Below are 19,750 nucleotides of genomic sequence, written 5' to 3'. Positions count from 1 at the left end.
ACAATTCCTCATCTGGCTTCTAGATCTCAATTAGTATACAGACCTGGAACCCATTGACTGAAGAAGATACTAGGTCTCTAGAGGAGAGTGGACTCTAAACTATAGTGGCTAATGTATAGGCAACAATTACCCTAGTCTTTACTCAAAGAGATTTAGAGTCCCAACATTTGTAGGACAATTTTCTTGAGGATTCAAATGGATTTCCATGTATGTAAGGTACAATAATGGCCCTGATGTTACAGTTATAGTGTATAGGAGTCAAAAAGAAAATGAAGTTCTGTAAGCCAGATCAAGTTCAATGAGTCCATCAACCCACTCAGTGACCATTTCTGTAGTACCTTAATATATAATTGGAAAGACCATACTTGGTAAATTTATACATCCTTAACTTTGGTTCCTTGGTCTGTCTGTTAAGAGCTACCATCTTGGGGAAGGAGAAACGGAAGTCTCTGAACTTCAATCCCAATACACTGCAAAAATGATAGTATTTTTTTAAAATATTGCATCCTGGTGGGAATGGTAGAGATTAGTGCCCATCTATTTTTTATTTGTTCTTTTTAGATATAAATGAGAGTAGATGCATTTTGATATATTATACATGCGTGGACTATAATTATTCTAATTAGGAAACCATTCTTGTGGTTGTACATGATGTGCACTTACATTGGTCAGGTATTCATGTATGAATATAGGTTATGTCTGATTCATTCAATTGTCTTTCATATTCCCACCCCCCTGCTTTCCGTCATTTCCCTTTGTCTAATCCAATGAACTTCTATTTTTTCCTCCGTCCCTTATTGTGTGTTAGCATGCACATATCAGAGAGAACATTTAGACTTTTGTTTTTTGGAATTTGCTTATTTCATTTAGCAAGATAGTCTCCAGTTCCATCCATTTACAGCAAATGCCATAATTGCATTTTTCATTATAACTAAGTAATATCCCATTGTGTATATACCATGATTTCTTTATTCATTCATCTGTTGAAGGCCACTTAGGTTGGTTCCAGAGCTTGGCTATTGTAAATTGAGATGCTATATACATTGATATGTCTTCATCACTGTAGTATGTTGATTTTAAATAATTTTGGTATAGACTGAGGAGTGGGATAATTCGATAAAATGGTATTTCCATTCCAAATTTTCTAAGGAATCCCAAAACTGCTTTCCAGAATGTTTGCACCAATTTTCAGGAACACCCGCAGTGTATGAGTGAACATTTTTCCCCACATCCAGCGCCACTCTTATGGACCTAAAGCACATAGGATGATGGGCCTAACCTCTACAAAACATACCTATCTTGGAGGATGACAGCAACATACCAAAAGTGAACTCATTAATAGTTCACACTTTCCAACTATCATATATGTGATAATTTTGATGGAGTAGATTAATATGCCTACATAAATGTTATGTGAGATGGATCTGTAAAATCCACCCCATTTACAAAGATTGATCAAAAATGTTTATAGTTGTGCATAGGGGTACTAGCCTGTAACCACAGCTACTTAAGAGGCTAGGGCAGAAGTATCATAAAATTGAGGCTATCCTTAGCAATTTAATAAGAACCATATTCAAAATTAAATACATAGGTAGATAGATAGATAGATAGATAGATAGATAAATAGATAGATAGATATGTAGCTCAGTGGTGGAACATCCCTGGGTGAAATTCACAGTAGAAAAAAATAAATATAAACTTCTTCCATTCACCAGGGATTAAAAATACTATATATTTATGGTTTTGTCCCAAAGCCATAACTTTCCCATTTTAAGAACAATGTAGCTTGAAAAGATCTTTACCTTTTGAATGTTGTACACTATATCAAATAAGTTATTTGGTAATTCTATCAAATTATTTCTTATGTTGAATGCCATTCTACATAAGCAAGAAGTAGAAAGTATATTTTAAGTCTCTATAAGACATATGGGATCAGTAACATTGCTATGCCAACACTTATTGAACATGAAAATAAAGGTAAATAAATAATACTTATATTGTTATATTTATGCAGCTGTTAATTTGATCTTCTTAGATATGGAGAGATAACTAAATTATTTAAAAATTACACTAAAATATTTTATATATTGATTCTGGAACTTTTTGCACCTCTTTAAATTTGTCCTGTGGTAATTCCTTCACTAGATTTATCTTAATCACAGTCCTGCAAAGACACAGCTTATTAGTGTCCAGGAGCCTGCAGTAGATTATGACATTCCCTTCAAAAATTAAAACTGTTTCATGACTCACCTCCCACCAACAAAATAAAATTATAACCTCTGTTAGACCTATTTGGAAACTGGAAACATCATATTTCCCACTTGAGACTTCTATTCTTTGTTCTGTACCTAATGACTTGAAAGTTACCATCTTTGAATGAGGACTAGAGAAAAAAGGGCTCTACAACTTGTCCAGGATGTAGTGTAATGACCTTTACTGGTTATTTCAGATGATATAGAATACCTTATACTAATGTCATTGGTGAGACAAGATGTCACACAGAATTTGTGGTAAACAGTATTAGGAAAATAACAACACAGATCCTCAGCATTCTAGAGATAGGTTATGTTATCTATAGTAGATATTTAAATTGACTTTTAGCATAGATTCAGGCATATTACTGGTCTTTGATAGGATGGAAATCAAGTACCTTTTGATGATATATAAATTGTTTATAAAGAGCTGAGTTTTTCAGAATTATGGTAAGTGTATTACCTATTTAGGGTATTATGACAAAATACTATAGAATGAGAATTGGTGGCTTACAAACACAAAAGGAATTATTTCTCATAGTTCTGGAGATTGACAAGTTCAAAATCAAAGCACTAACACATTTTCTATCTGGTAAAGACCACATAGAGTGTGTTACATACATAAACTAAATAGGTATCTCTATAGGCTAAGAAAATTTTAGCAAATAAAACAAAAAATAGAAGAAAAGAATAATGATAAGATCACAGATCAGTAATGAATAATGTGTTACAACTATAGAATATTTTTCTAAATTTAAACATTCATTTTTTCTTTGGAAGAAAGGAAATTCAATAATATTGAATAACATTAGAAGGAAAATAGATGGAAATGTTATCAATGTTAGAAATAAAAATACATTTCTTGATTAAGTATATATTAGTTTATTATGAATTATTTTATAGCATCATATTAAAATTTTTGGATTAATTTAGCCAATTTCTATTCAAAAATTACTTCTTCAACATGACACAAAAGATAAACAAATCTTATATGTTATGTAATTACTAAAAAATTTGAATCAATAAATGAAAACCATTCTTAAGAAAGGAAACTTTAGGTAAAGTATCTTGACCAGTGAAATCTTCCTAACATACATGGAGAAAAGAGCATTAATCTATCTCAAAATCTCCCACTGAACACTAAATCAGGCATTCAACTTTATCATTTATTTTATGAAGATGGCATAATCTTTGTAATATAGAAAAATCTCAGGCTATTATCATCATAAATACAGGTGCAAAACTCATAAATATAAATTTTACCAATTGCCTGCACTGTGTTATATGAAATTTGTGGAAAATATATGACTTCATAGTTGGGAATATTTGTGGTTTGTTAGGTAAAAAATATCAAAGGATCATATATCAAATATCAGAGTATCCACCAAATAATCAGAAAGGAGAATAATATCATATGGTCTCAACAGGTACAGGAAATAATAAAATTCAATGATCATTCACTTTTAAATATTTTAGTCAATCAAGACTATTAAAAAAATCCTATAGCAAATATAATGTTTTATAATGAAATATTTAAAACTTTTCTTTTGGAATGAGAAGTGAGACAAATATATGTGCTAGCACAATATTATTCAATGTTGTACGGGAAATTCTGAGTACTGAACTTGGAATGAAATTCATAGGAAATTAATGTATCTATAGAATGTCCAAAAATATCTGTACATAAACTAACAAAAATAGTAAGTGAATTCAGTAAGTCACAGAGTGCAAAGTCAATATAAAAAATTAACTGTTTTATTACATTTAGCAACAAGAATTAGAGAATTAAACTTTGAAAAAGGAGTCCTTTATATTAGCATAAAACTCATTCCAATTACTTGGGAACAAATGAAACAAAGGCAGGCATAACCTCTACATAAAACCATAACCAAATCTTTTTATAGAAATTAAAGAACTGAGTAAATTGTTTAATGGCTTGGAAAATTCAAAATTAAAAAGATATTATTTATTCCTGACTATATATTCCAAGTGATCTCCATAAAAAAGAAGCATTTTTTTTTTATTTTCAAGATATTATTTTTGTAAATGAGAGGACCTAAAAAATAAAAAAATAATAATAATTATAAAATAATAACAAGTTGGAAGATTTAAGATATCAATGTATAATTGTACATTAATTAAAGGATCAGTTCCAGTAATATTTTGTAAATGGTAATTTAGGTTTTCAATTTTGGTAAACGATAGTTGACATAAGTTATGATATAACTACATGATATAAAACACTACAACTATTAAAATGCATAAAGATTTCATTCATTGATGTTGATATGGAGTTTATGAATGTCCATTTTATTTATACTATATATGTTAATTAATAAAAAATATTAAGTGATATGACCCAATTTATTTAAAATATTATGTTCATGTACATAATAGGATAGAAGAAATGTTTCCAAAATGTATGAAAACTAATTTAATAAAAGAGAAGACACAGAGAATAAAATGACACCAATAGGGTCACCTCATCTTTGTCAAAGGTGCCAAAAGCACAAGGTAGAGAAAAGCCTTTTAAGGAAGTAGGTATTGGAAATAGCCATTTGTAGAAAAATGAAACTATATCCCTATCTGTCACCCTGCATAAATGGCAACTCAAAGTAGATAAAAGACCTAGGATTTAGATGAGAAATTGTGTAACTGACAGAAGAAAACATAGTGTCAATACTTCAAGTACAGGCACTGACTTCCTGAAGAAGACCACTAAAGCATAAGAATTTAAAAACATCAATAAGTTGGGTGGTATCAAATAAAAAAAAGCTCTGCACAGCAAAGGAAACAATTAATATTTTGAAAAAAGAACCCACAGGATGGAAAAATAAAAATATTTTCAGTTATTCTGTCAGAGGATTAACATCCAGAATGTATAAATAATTTTAAAAATATCAACATAAAAAACCCACAAAAAATAAATGGGAAACAAACTAAACAGATATTTCCCAAAATAAATAATACAAATTGTGAAAAACATATTTATTTTAAAAAAGGTTCAATCTGTTTAGCAATCAGGTACATAAAAATAAAGACTACAGTGAGATAACATCTCGCTTTATTTAGAATGGCAACCAATATTTAAAGAGTAATTTGATATGGGCAAGGTGATTTAAGAGTGAGGTTTACTTTTCTGTAAATTTTTCTCACTTAATATCATAAAAAATATAATTTTATTTTTAAGTTTGAAAAAAATAACCCACAATAAAATGCCTCACTGTATGCTAGATGGCAGAAAAAAATCTCACTTTAACTATTCACTAATTATGCCACCATTCTAGGCCTAATCTTGGAGCACTAGACATAATTTTCCAGCTTCATGTCAATATTTTCTTGCATGTCAAAAACAAAAACAAAAAATTCACACTGTAAAAACAGAAGAATATATTCAAAGTTTACCATTTTAGTAAATAAAAGATTCCTTTCATTAATATTTGAGGAGAAGAGAGAGAAGAAAAGGGAGGAATTGGAATTGGAAAATGTATGTGTGTTATATGCACAAAACGAATAATTACCCAGCCATTAATAATAGTGAAATATGGCATTTGCTAGTAAATGAATGGCGCTGGAGTTTATGGTGCTAAATGAAATAAGCCAAACTCATAATGTCAAAGATTGAAAGCTTTCTGATATATTTAAGCTAGTCCAAAATAAGCAGGAGAATAACTGGAGAAAAAAATATCGATAGAGAAGTTACATTTTCATATTGCTGCTGTTTGTATGATTTACAGGTTTTTAATATAAATTTCAAAAGATTTAAAATTTTATGAACTGTAGTCTTGATTAAAATCTGTAGGTCTAGGATGTAGGAATAAGTTCTGAATTGTTTTTTTTTGTTATACACACACACATACACACACACACATACACACACCCACATACATACCAGGAATTGAACCCAGGAACAACTAAGTGCTGAGCCACATCACCAGCTTTTTTTTGTATCTTATTTAAGGGCAGGATCTCACTGAGTTGCTTAGAGCCTCACTAAGTTGCTGAATATGTTTTTGATCCTTCTGCCTCAGCCTTCTTAGCTGCTTGGATTATGGGCTTGAGCCACTGCACCCAGCTGCTTCTCATTTCTGGCGATAAACTGAGCTCTGAACCTGGATAGGTTCTATATGCCATTCACTTCCAAAGAGGAATTAGTTTTGCTCAAAATTTTGAGAAAACAAAACAAGAAATAATATATTGCAACTATTGAGTTGAAATGTGATTATTATAAAAATATAGAAAACAATCCAAGTCATATTTAGATCATGCAAAATGGCATATCACTCCCTAATTTTTAAATGATTACTTGGAAATAAAATTAACACATATTGAAATTCTTAGCAACACATCACATGTAAGGGGAAAAAAAAACTATGGGATGATTAGAAAAAAGTCATGTGCTTGACTTCCCTAACAGTTAACAGAATGTGCATAATCACATCCCCACTCCTCCTTTATATATATAACACACTATTATCTAGTCTTTTTTATTGGAGACTGAGATCATAAAGCAACCATAGGGTTCTCATCATCCCGTTCTTGTAATTTTGGTGTAATAATTTCAAATGAGACTCACAAGTTGTAGGAAGGAGTTTATTGAAAAGATGGAGAATACAGATGTTCATGATGGACTGGGAGGTTGATTCAGGACTTACAAAGTTGAGATTTTTTTAAAGACTTAACTTTCTTGGAAGGCTTCTTCCTTTGAAATTGGAAGATGTAGATATTGGCCCCAGATATTCTGCTTCCTTTGACAAGATAAGAAGGCTAACAAGTTTGAAAACTTTAAAATTTTATATTTTGTTCAGATGAATCCAATCCCTCTTTCTAAAAGTTCCCTTCCTCCCTGAGCATTTGAACATGTAAATTTTGGAACAATGAATTTTTTTTCATCTTTCCATGAATCTGGTTTTCTTACCAATTTTACATTGAATTTGATTGTCTCTGGAGCACAGAACATTACAGATTACCTTCCATCCTACCCAGACCAGTATTAGAACTGCCCAGTAATAGTTACTTTTGTTCTTGCCTTCTTTTTAGTTGTCTATTATCCCCAGTTACATGACCCATGGCTACACTTTGATGCATATATCTGATTTTATCCTTGTCAATTATTATCATATCCCTACCCACCTTGTGTCTGGCAAACATATGTACACTGATTATATTGAGCAATATCAGTAATTAATAATATTTGAAATGAGATATAATACATAAATGCTAATGTGAATGCAAATAAAATGCCATTTTTTACTGATATTCATGTGCATGTCAATAAATACAAATGTTTTAAAAATTCAAAATGTTGAGCTTTTTAAGTTTTTTGTTGTTTTCTTTTACTTATTTTTAGTTTTGGATGGAAAGAATACCTCTACATCATTTATTTACTTTTTATGTGGTGCTAAGGATGAAATCCAGTGCTTCACATATGCTAGGCAAGCACTCTACCACTGACCTACAATCCCCCCCCCCATTGTACTTTTTACTAATGCTTTTTTAAAAAAACTCTTTCAGGGAACTCTTTTGGATTTTTCCTTTCCAGATCTTTGTAATACGTGTGTTTGGCATGAGAAGTTGAAACAATCCTAACAAAATTAAACAGTTTGGAATATTGGTTTTGGTTCTTTCCTTTTTCTTTTTCATAAATACTATTTCTGTTTTGGTCCCATCCACAAGTCCTTGTTATCTAGATATTTTCTAGAACTCCCTGCTTCTCTGCCCAGAATTATCTCATCAGCACAAAAAGAGGGGTTCATTAGCATACACACTTTAATTTTAATATTTTTAATAAACTGTCCTTCCCTTTTGGGAAAACAAATATAGAAATATCTAAAGTTGGAACTTTAGAAATTGTACAACAGGGAATTCTGAAACTCCTTCAAGTTAAAACATATGTACCACTGCCTACTTTTTCTATGCTTAGGTCTAGTCACTTGTAATTACAAAGTAAGTCACATAACCTATGAAGCTGTTGTTTACTAGAACAAATAGAACAGATTAGGACTGAATTGGAGAATGGGGCAATAATTTTAACAGCTGTTGTGTCCATTCATACCCAGAGGACATGACAAAGCAGTGTGGAGGCAGAATGAAATAAATAAGTCTCATAGTCTCTGTATCTTTCTTCCCCTGGAAACTGAGTCTTGTCACACCCCTTCTAGTAACCAGAGGAGCAGAATTATCCAAGGACTTCCACATGTAGGATTTTTTTCTTTGATGCTAAAGCCAGCAAAATTACAGACTGCTTTTTAGTTTTTACTCACGGCCATGAAATGTTTTGTCTGGAAATCTTCCCTGAATAACTGAATACCAGGTTTGAGAGAAACACTTTTATAAAATATGTGCCCCTGTGGGATGGATCTGGTTTGTATATTAATACACTACTACCCTCACCTATAAACATTAGCTCATTTCCGACTTCGTATACTCATTTTACAACAAATAGATGTGTAGTATTAATAATAGGAAACATAAATATGTTTTCAAAATCCTTGAGGTATTATTCCCTTTTTAGTATCTTTCCAGTTCTGATTCAGGTTAAGAAAACATATCAAATGTAAATAAAAACAAAGTAAAATAATTAAATTAGATGAAAAGGCCAATTATTGCTTTATAGCATTTTACATAAAGTTTTCGATCATTCCTGCTTCATAGTTTACTTTATCTTCATACTGTAAGAGGAATTTATAATACCTAGCACAATTTTATACTAAACAATAGAATCTATAGATTTTAAAATTAGTGATATGAATCACAACAGCTGCAGATTAAGTGATATTAATATAGTTGTTTCTGTCAGTAAAATCCCTGAGATTTCAGAGAATGAGCCAGTTATTTGATCTCTTTGCTTCAGGTCCCATTTTGTCAAATTACTACAATTTTCTTCCTGTAGATTGTGCCTACTTTATTTAAAGGACCTCACATTTCATTGTATAAAATTTAAACTGCAATTATAATTTTATAGGAAAATTTGATACTTAATATACCCTAAGATTCAATTGTTATTTTCTCTTAATCAATTCAGTAGAAAATTGGAATAACATTACAATTTTATTTGGAGTCCAAAATGTCTAGATATTACTTAGAGAATATAATTGAATCATTAGAAGTTCTGATATTTTAAGGCTGTTCTGTTTTTCAAATATTTTCTTTTTAATTAAAATATAACAATTGTACATGCTTATGGGGTATAGTTTGATATATTGATATAAGTATATATTATTTAATTATTTAAATCAGGGCAACATGAATAGGCATCCCTTCCATTATTTATTTGATGTGAGAACATTCAAAGTCATTTCTTATAACGTCTTTGAAACTGTTTTGTTCAAGATAATTTTCAACAAATTGAGGTAGAATTGTCTTCAGAGTGTATTGACTTTAAAAGTCCATTCATCGAAATATGTATTTGAATTAATACATATTAAAATACATAATAAAATATTTGAATTTTAAGAAAGTGAGAGGTAAAACAATGCTGAGACAGATGCACCTCTATCCTTTGAGCTTTGTGATCTATTTCTTCCATACACAAATTATAACTTTAATTTTTTCTCTTTTAAAAGAATATTTATTCTATGTACACAAATATTTTAAATAAAAAAATATGAGGGTGACACAATAATTATCATTTGTATAGACCCTTAATTTTTTAAGAACTATCCCTAAAATACATCTAGTGGTTAAATTAATTTCTAAATATGAAGACATTAATAACATTCTTCATAGAAATAGAAAAAATTAATTTAGAAATGGTTCAGAACCATGTACACAAAAACACACACAAAACCTAAGAATAGCTAAAGCAATCCTAAGCAAAATAAAACAAATTAAAAATGTTAGATTAAAAGAAAGGTGCATTTCCAGATGCTCTATGGTTTTGGATTCAGGCAACTGCTTCTCAGTGAAGTGGGTCAAAGTTGGATCACACTAGAATTTAATGTGGACAGTCAGATTGTCTTTGAGACTCAGAAAGTTGCTTGTATTGAACAAAGTATAAGAAAGAGTACTTTGGAGCCAAGCTGGTTGTGGCAGTGTCACTGTTACCAATAATAGCACTGTCTTATCAGAGAGAGGGTGGATAACAGAGAGAGAAATACAATGGACAGACTTTTCCACCATGCGGCCTGCGCAATGGTTTCATTAATGAGGTTCTAGGCATAAAGTTAGTTAGAAGAGATCGAAATAAAACACACAGACTCCGTTACCTTATTTCTATTGCCAGGTCCAAGACGGCTCCCCTCTCTGGCTCCAACCTCTAACTGCCCAGCAGGGCAGCAAGGATTACTCAGGGCTAGCAGGAGAGAGAGAGAGTGAACACACCAGGGAGTAGCCTTTTATTGGGGAACAAGAAATTCAGGGGATAATTCCATCCAATGAAGGTTGAGGGGGGACTGCACTCCAAGGTCAGGGTCAGTGATTGGGCCCCCGGGGTCAGTGGTCAGTCACACCCCCACATGGACGGGTTCTCTCATCAGGAAAGGGCCGGGAAAATTCCGACACAGCCAGAAGCCTCAGACCCTTAACGGGAGTCGCCCAGTCACGTGTCAGGATGGCTTCCCACAAGACTTGGTAGATCAGAAAAGCAGCCAGAACTTGTCTCATCCAGAGGTTGCGGCTTCAATCAGTGTTTGGAAATTGTTCTGTATTTTTCAAGTGGCAAATGGAGAGTTGAGACAGGAGCTATCTTTTGGTAGTCACACTGCAGTTTGCTGTTGCAGGAGCTCAGAGATCATATCAAAAATTGCCACACTGCCCTGGGAATTGAGTATCATGTGGTCTAAGTTGTACATAAAAAACATGAGTGAAACAGGCACGGGGAAGATTGTACCCAGTAGTATCGAAGTAAGAAAAAATGAAGATGAACTTAACTGTCTTGACCAGCTGATAAGGGTCAGCAATTTGAACAGGCAAATGTGAATACATTCAAGAACTAATCCAGAGAAGTCTGAATTCATAGGTGGCAAAGTGTGTGGAGGATCCACTCCCCTGACACACAAGTAGAATTATTGGGAGTTTACTGAGACTCAAATTCCCTCAGTGCTTAACTTCTGCTGGGTATTGGGGAGTGTACTGATTTAATCTCTGTAGGGTAGATACCACCCAACAAAGTTGTAAAGGCCTGATTAGACCTACATTCCAGCAGCCTGAACTCCCCTCTTAGAACCAAACATCAGCCCCACCCTGGAAGTGCATTGATATAGTAAGTAGTCTGTGCAAGCAAACGTTTAATCAACAGTACTTCCCATTCCATTCTGTTACAGTGAGGAGAAAGAAGCTGAGAGGTATTTCAACCAGTGTCATTTTCCACAATAACTGGAAGCTTGGTGAGAAACACAAATATAGAAAGGAATGAGCAACACCCATTCCTTATGAGCGCGCTCTCTCGCGCGCGCTCTCTCTCTCTCTCTCTCTCTCTCTCTCTCTTTCCCCATATGTCAAGAAGAAAAGGAAATGTGAACCATTGAACATAGGCAGTAACCATACTTTCTTGTCAATTGTTTTGACACCCTCAGTGGAGACAATCCTTTCATTTTTATTTTTATCTTTTTAACTTTTTTTGTTTTTTGCTACCAGGGATTGAACTCAGTAGTGCTTAACCACCAAGCGACATCCCCAGGCATTTTTAATATTTTCATTAGAGAAAGCATCTCGATAAGTTGCTTAGTGCTTTGTTGCTAAGCTGCTGAGGCTGGCTTTGAACTCACAATCCTCCTTCCTCAGTCTTCCTTGCTGCTAGGATTATAGGCATGTGCCACCATTCTCAGCTTCATTTTTCATCAAGAATCTTTTTCTCTCTCTCTTTTTTTCTTTTTTTGTGGTGTTCTTAATGTGCTTATTCATACACACACACGTTCGCATGCGCACACACACATAATACATATATATATATATATATATATATATATATATATATATATATATTTGTTTCTTTTTTCTTATTTTTAGTATTTTAACGTAGTTTCTCTTGCCTTGTATTTCAAGTGTTAGGGTTTTTAAATATTTTCTCTTTTTCTTCTTTCTTCTCCTGCTAATGGCCAAATTCTCTTCTTCTCTTTCTTTATTTCTGTTTTTTTCTCCTCCTTTCTTATAATAATTTCCAGCTACACCTTTTATTCATTCTCTCTGTTCACATTTTGAACATTATAATATCTCTTTTACCTTCCAATCACATTTGCTTTTCTCTTAATAAAGAGTATTTTTACTATCTTTTATATCTAATTAGTTTACATAACTCCTTCCCCCTCCCTTTCTTGGAGGTGCTGGGAACCTACAAGGATACTACCAGCTCATATAGTAGATGTCTTCTGCTGAACAAAACTTAGTCAAAAGGTAGCACCCCTTACTCAACACACAAATCAATGACATCAAACAGCATCTCTACTTTGATACAAAGAATATAAGAGACAAATACTCAAACTAATAACCAGGCCCAAAGTTCAAATAGCTAGGGTTGGGCTCTCAGGTTCCACTCATGGATATGTACTTCTACATCAAAAACACAGACAACTACAACAAAGATTTTGGATATTCACATATGAGGGCCTCTAAATGCAGATCATGCTATGACACTGGCAAGAGAAGGCACAACATTATCAAGGTGCACACATAAGAGTGTAAGAGAAATCTATATCAATTGATATATAATACCTAACATAGAAATGCAAGAAATGTGAAAAAAAATCTAACACAATGCCTCCTAAATTTTATAATACATTAGCAAATGACCCCAAAGATATTGATGAAATATCAGATAAATAATTCAAAGAGTGATTAATGGGTTATGGATGTGACTCAAGCGGTAATGTGCTCACCTGGCATGCGTGGGGTGCTGGGTTCGATCCTCAGCACCACATAAAATAAAATAAAGACGTGTCTACCAAAAACTGACAAATAAATATTTTTAAAAATTCTCTCTCTCTCTTCTCTCTCCTCTCTCTCTCTCTCTCTCTCTCTCTCTCTCTCTCTCTCTCTGTCTCTCTTTAAAAAATGATTAATTAATTCCAAGAGAACACAGAAAAATCACCAAGGAATTAAGGAAGTCAGAGTAGAATGTAAATGACAGATTTAATGAAGAGAAAGAGATATCAAAAAAGAACAAAAGAGAAATATTGGAAATGAAAGACAATAAATCAAATATATGTTCAGTTGAACATCACTCTAACAGAGTAGACCATGCTAAAAACAAAGTCCCAGAGCTGGAAGAAAAAGTGGTCAGCCTTAAACCAATTGAGACAGTATTAAAGAAAATAAGTAACTATATTTGGAATGTATAAGAATGTTGAGACAACATAAAGAGACCAAATGAATTAACATGGGAAATGAGGAAGATGGTGAGATGCAGATTAATTAATAATTTCCTCTGGGAAACAATGGAAATTTTTCCAAACTGGAGGAATAAGATAGATATCCAGATACTGGAAGGAAGAAACTTTCCACAAAAAATCATAATTAAAATGACTAACAGAACAAGGATATAATTTTAAAAGCCTCAAAAAAATTATCAGAACACATTAAGAGACAAAGCAATAAAAAATTACCTGCATTTTTTTAGCAAAAACACTAAAATGCTTTTAGTTATGTGTTCCAAGCCCTGAAAGAAAATAACTGTCAACGAAGATTGCTATGTTCAGCAAAACTATTCTTCAAAATCAAAGCAGAAATGAAAACCATTCAAAGATAAAAATAAACTAAAAGAATTCATGACTACTAACTCAGCACTACAGAACTTACTTAAAGAAATGCTCTACAAAGAAGAAATATAAAGAAACTCCAGGGCTAACAAATGGACAATTCTTATTTGAAAAGTAGCTAAGCAAATGAGAAACAAGACCAAATTAAACATTAGGAATCAGAATGTCAGAAATCAATAAACCCCTCTCTATAGTAACATGTAATATATTGGTTTCAGCTCTCCAATTAAAATACATAGCCTGGAGAATGGATTAAAAAAAAAGACCCAACTATTTGTTGTTTGCAAGAGAGTCACCTTAGAGGCAAAGATAAGCCAGAGACTGAAAGTAAAATGATGAAAACAGATATGCTATGCAAATGGACCCTGAAACCAGGAGAAGTAGCTACTCTCATATCTGGCAAAGCAGATTTCAAAGCAAAATTAAACAAAAGAGACAAAGAAGGTAACATTAATCTGGTAAAGATAAACATTCAACAAGAAGACATATTGATATCACATATTTATGCCGCAAATGTGTGTGCGACTAATTATGTAAAAGTGATACCACTTGAATTAAAAATTCAGACATCAACAAAATAACAATAGAAAAAAGTACCAATAGATAGTTCATTAAGGCATAAACTCAGTAAAGGATCTTTGTGGGTCTTAAAAATATTAAAATCAAATGGATTTAACAGGTATCTATAGATTATGTATTCCAAACATTTCTTCTCAATGTTTCATGGAAACTTTTCCAATATAAATCATATTTTAAGCCACAAAGCAACTCGGAGGAAATATATTAAAAAAATTAATACAATCCATTGCATTTTATTATATCATAATGGATAAAATTAGAAAGCAACACCAAAAATATACAGAAAATAAATATAGGCATGGAGATAGAACAATACATTTTTGAATAATTAATGGGTGATTCAAAAAACTGGGGAGAAATTTTGAAATTCTTAGAATCAAATGAGAATAATGACACAATATACCAGAACCTCTGGGGTGTAGTCAAAGCAGGTTTTTTTAATCTTTTTTTTAGATGTTGTTGAACCTATATTTTATTTATTTATTTATATGTGGTGCTGAGAATCAAACCCAGTGCCTCATACATGCCAGGCAAGTACTGAACCACTGAGCCACAACCCCAGACCCCTGTCAAAGCAGTTCTAAGAGGAAACTATATAGCTATGAATGCCTACATAAGAAAATCAGAATGATGTCAAAAACTGACTTAATGATGTAATCTCAAGACACTTGAATAATGGAAACAAACCAATGCTAATATTAGTGGAAACAAAGAAGTAATTAAATTCAGAGCCAAAATCAATGAAATTACAAATATGAAAAACAATACAAAGTATCAATAAAATTAAGAGTTTGTTCTTTGAAAAGATAAAAAATAAGCCCTTAGTCAAACTAAACAAAAGAAAAAGAAAGGAAACACAAAAAAATAAAATTTGATATAAAAAAGGAGAAATTACCACAAACATAATACACTTTATTCTCAATGTTTCAGAGAATCATTAGGGGTTGTTTGAAAATTTATACAAAGATATTGGAATATTTAGAAGAAATGGATGCATTTTTTTGACCCATAAAATCTGCCAAATTTTAATCAAGAGGATATAGAGAACCTAAACAGATAAATAACTAGCAAGGAGAGAGAGGAAGCAATAAAAAGCATTCCAACAAAGAAAATCTAAGGATCAGATAGATTCATATGAATTATATCAGACCTTTAAAGAACTAATGCCAATGCTTCTCAAATTATCCTATGATATAAAAATAAATGGAACACTTCCAAATTCATTCTATGAAGTCAGTACTACACTCCACAAAAATTAGATAAAGACATATAAAGGAAAGAAAAAATACAGACCAATATTCTTAAAGAACTTAGATGCAAAGTACTCAACAAAGTATTAGCAAATTATATTCAACAATATATTGTATATTTTTGCTGCTGTGACCAAAATAAATTACCAGAAGAATTTTAGAGGAGAAAAAGTTTACTTTAAGTCTCAGAGTTTCAGAGTTCTTAGTCCATAGAATTTTGACTCTAATCTAAAATTTGGCTCTAATTTAGGGTTTGAGGTGAGGCAGGACATCATGGTGAAAGAGTATGGTGGGTGGAAGCAGCTTACATGATGATCAGAAAGCAGAGAGAGAAGTGTCCACTTGCCAGATACAGATATATACCCCAAAGCCATGTCCCCAATCCCCACCTTCTCCAGCTACATTCTACCACTTCAGTTACCACTGTTAATCCCTATCAGGGCGTTAGTTCACTGATTGAATTAAGGCACTAACAACCCAAACATTTTCCTTCAGAACCTTCTTGCATTTTCTCACATTTGGGCTTTTGGAGGACACCTCATATCCAAACCCTAACAGTGACCAATTAATTTCATCCCAGAGATGCCAGAAAGGTACAAGAAGTTTAGTTTATCACATAAATAGAAATAAAGACAAAATCACTTAATCATCTCAATTACTATAGTAAAATCTTTGAACAATTTAGCACTAAAAATACTGAATAAACTAGGAACAGAAGAAACCTGCATCAATATAAAAAATGATATTGATGAATGACTCAAATCTCCTAGTAAATGTGGAAAAATTGAATTTTCTTTAAAATCTGGAAGACAAGGATATCCACTCTCACCACTCTTATTCAACATAGTACTAGTAATTCTAGGCAGAGCAATTAGACAAGAGAAGGAAATAAAAGGGATAAAGCTAGGAAGGGAAGAAGTCAGATTATTACTGTTTGAAGATGATGCTCCACCAAAAGACTTCTAGAACGAATAAACAAATTCAGCAAACTAGCAGGTTACGGATCTAACATACAAGAACTTATAGTTTTCCTATATACCAACACTGAGTCTACTGAGAAAGGAACCAGTGAAATAATCCAATTCATAGTAGGCTCAACAAAAAATAAAACTGGAAATAATTCTAAAGAAGGAAATGACCAGCGGTCACCTCAGGAAAGAAGAATTGCAATTTCAAAGCCAGCCTTAACAAAAACAAGGTGCTAAGCAACTATCTCTAAATATAATACAAAATATGGGTGGGGATGTGCCTCAGTGGCAGAGAAGAAGAAGAAGAAGAAGGAGGAGGAGGAGGAGGAGGAGGAGAAGGAGGAGGAGGAGGAGGAGGAGAAGGAGGAGGAGGAGGAGAAGGAGGAGGAGGAGGAGGAGAGAAAAGAAAAGAAAGAAAGAAAGAAAGAAAGAAAGAAAGAAAGAAAGAAAGAAAGAAAGAAAGAAAAACCTTATCTACAATAAAAAATATAGAACATTGAAGACTGAAATTGAAGAAGACCTCAAAAGATGAAAAGACCTTTCATATTCATGAATAGGCAGAATGAATACTGTTAAAATTGTCATATTACCAAAAGCAATATACAGATTCAATGAAATCTCTATCAAACTACTAAAGACATTCTTCACAGAGATAGAAAAAAGTTCTATAATTTATTTGGAAGGATTAAAGACCCAGAATACCCAAAAAAATTCTAAGCCAAAGAAAGTAATATTGGAGGCCTCAAAATATCTGAGTTCAAATTGTACTATAGAGTTAGAATAACAGAAATTTCATGATACTTGCATTAAAATAATATTCATAGATCAATGATACAAAATAGAAGACACAGAGATGTCACATAGTACAGTCATCCAATTCTTGAAAAAGTTTCCAAAAATATACATTAGATAAAAGACAATCTTTTAAGCAAATAGTGCTGGATATCCATATGTAGATGAATGAGACTAGACCCTTATCTCCAGCTCTACACAAAAATTGATTCAAAATTGATCAAAACTACAAATGAGTGCAAAAACTATACAACTCCTATAAGAACATGTAGGGTCAATCCAGCATAAAAGCACAGGTAATGACTTTCTCAATAGGACCAGTAAAGTTCAGAAAATAATGCCAGGAGTTAATAAGTGGGATAACATCAAATTTAAAATTTCTGCACAGAAAAAGAAACAATTAAAAATGTAAAAAGAAAACATATAGAATGGGAGAAAATATTTGCTAGCTACTTTTTTAGCAAAGGATTAATATCTAAACTATATAAGTAATTCAAAAAGCTTAAGACCAAAACCAGAAATAACCTAATTAATACATGGGCAAATTAATTAAACAGACACTTCTCAAAAGAAAAAAATACAAATTGCCAAGAAATATATGAAAATATGTTCATCATCATTAACAATTATTGAAATGCAAGTCAAAACTCAACTGAGATTTCATCTCACAAAGTTCACAATAGCAGTCAACAAGAATATATACAATACTAAATACTGGAAAGAATGTGGACAAAAGGGAACACTTTTACAATGTTGGCTGGATTGCAAATTAATGTATGCACTATGGAATTCAGTATGGAGGTTCCTCAAAAGATTAGAATATATCTACCATATGGCCCAGTATACCACTCCTTGGTATTTACTTGATGAATTAAAGTCAAGGGGGGTAATCTCATGAATATCAAAAAGAGATAAGTAGAATAGTGGAAAGGGATTGTGGATGGGGGAGATAAGGGAAAGAGGGAATACTGTGGAATAATATTGGTCAAATTATATTGTTATATTGTGTGCACATATGAACATGTAGCAACCAATTTCATTATTATGCATAACTCTTATGCACCAACAAAAATGTGGGAAAAAAGAAAACAATAAAAGGAATCATTATACTACCTAATTTCAATAGATACTATGCAATTATAGCACTCAATATGGTACAGCATTTTCATAAAATCTAAAGAAACAGTTAAGCATCCAAAAGGTAATTCCATTCATCTATAGCCAATAGATTTATAACAAAGTGACTGGGAACTTATTGGCAAAAGTACAATCTGTCATTAAATGGTGCTGTAATATTGGATATCCACATGCATAAAAATTGAAACTAGATTCTATCTCTCATTATATGCAAAATCAAATGAGAATGGATTAAAGACTTAAAATGAAATACCAGAAATTGTGAAACTATTGGAAAATAACATAGAGGAAATGCTTCAGGGCATTTAAATGGATAAGGAATTTTTAGACATGACTTCAAAAGCACAACAAACAAAAGCAAAAATACCCAAATGTGACTACATCAAACTAAAAAGCTTCTATAACAAAGAAGATGATCAGCAGACTTAATGAACAGCCTAGAGATTAGAAGAACATGGTTACAAATTATACATAAGATAAAGAGTTACTATCAAGACTATAAGGAATTCAAACAAATCAATAGCACAAAAGCTAATTATCTGATTTTAAAATAGGCTATATGTCAAGGTAGACTTTTTTTATTTTAAAAGGCATACAAGTGACTGCCAGCTGCATAAAAAATATGCTCATGTCACTAATTAAGGCAATACAAATCAAAACCCCAATGAGGTATCACATTACCCATTTTAGAATGGTTACTAACAAAAATAGAAATAATAAGTGGGGCAAGAATGTGGAGAAAAGGGAACACTTATATAATATTAATGGGAATGTATACTATAGAAACTGTATGATAGTTCCTCAAAAAATTAAAAATGCAAATATCATGTAATACAGCAAAACCACTACTAGATATATATATATATATATATATATATATATATATATATATATATATATATATATATATATATATATACTAAAGAAATGAAACCTGTATTTCAAAAATATATCTGCACTCTCATTTTCATTGGATATCTATTCACAGGAGCTGTAATTTGGAAAAAGCTAAATATTTACCAAGTTATGAACGTATAAAGAAAATATGGTACACATACACAATGGAATGCTATTAAGCC

This window comes from Marmota flaviventris, chromosome X (assembly GCF_047511675.1).
Source record: "Marmota flaviventris isolate mMarFla1 chromosome X, mMarFla1.hap1, whole genome shotgun sequence".
Taxonomy (NCBI): Eukaryota; Metazoa; Chordata; class Mammalia; order Rodentia; family Sciuridae; genus Marmota; species Marmota flaviventris.
Note: the sequence above shows the minus strand (reverse complement) of the source record.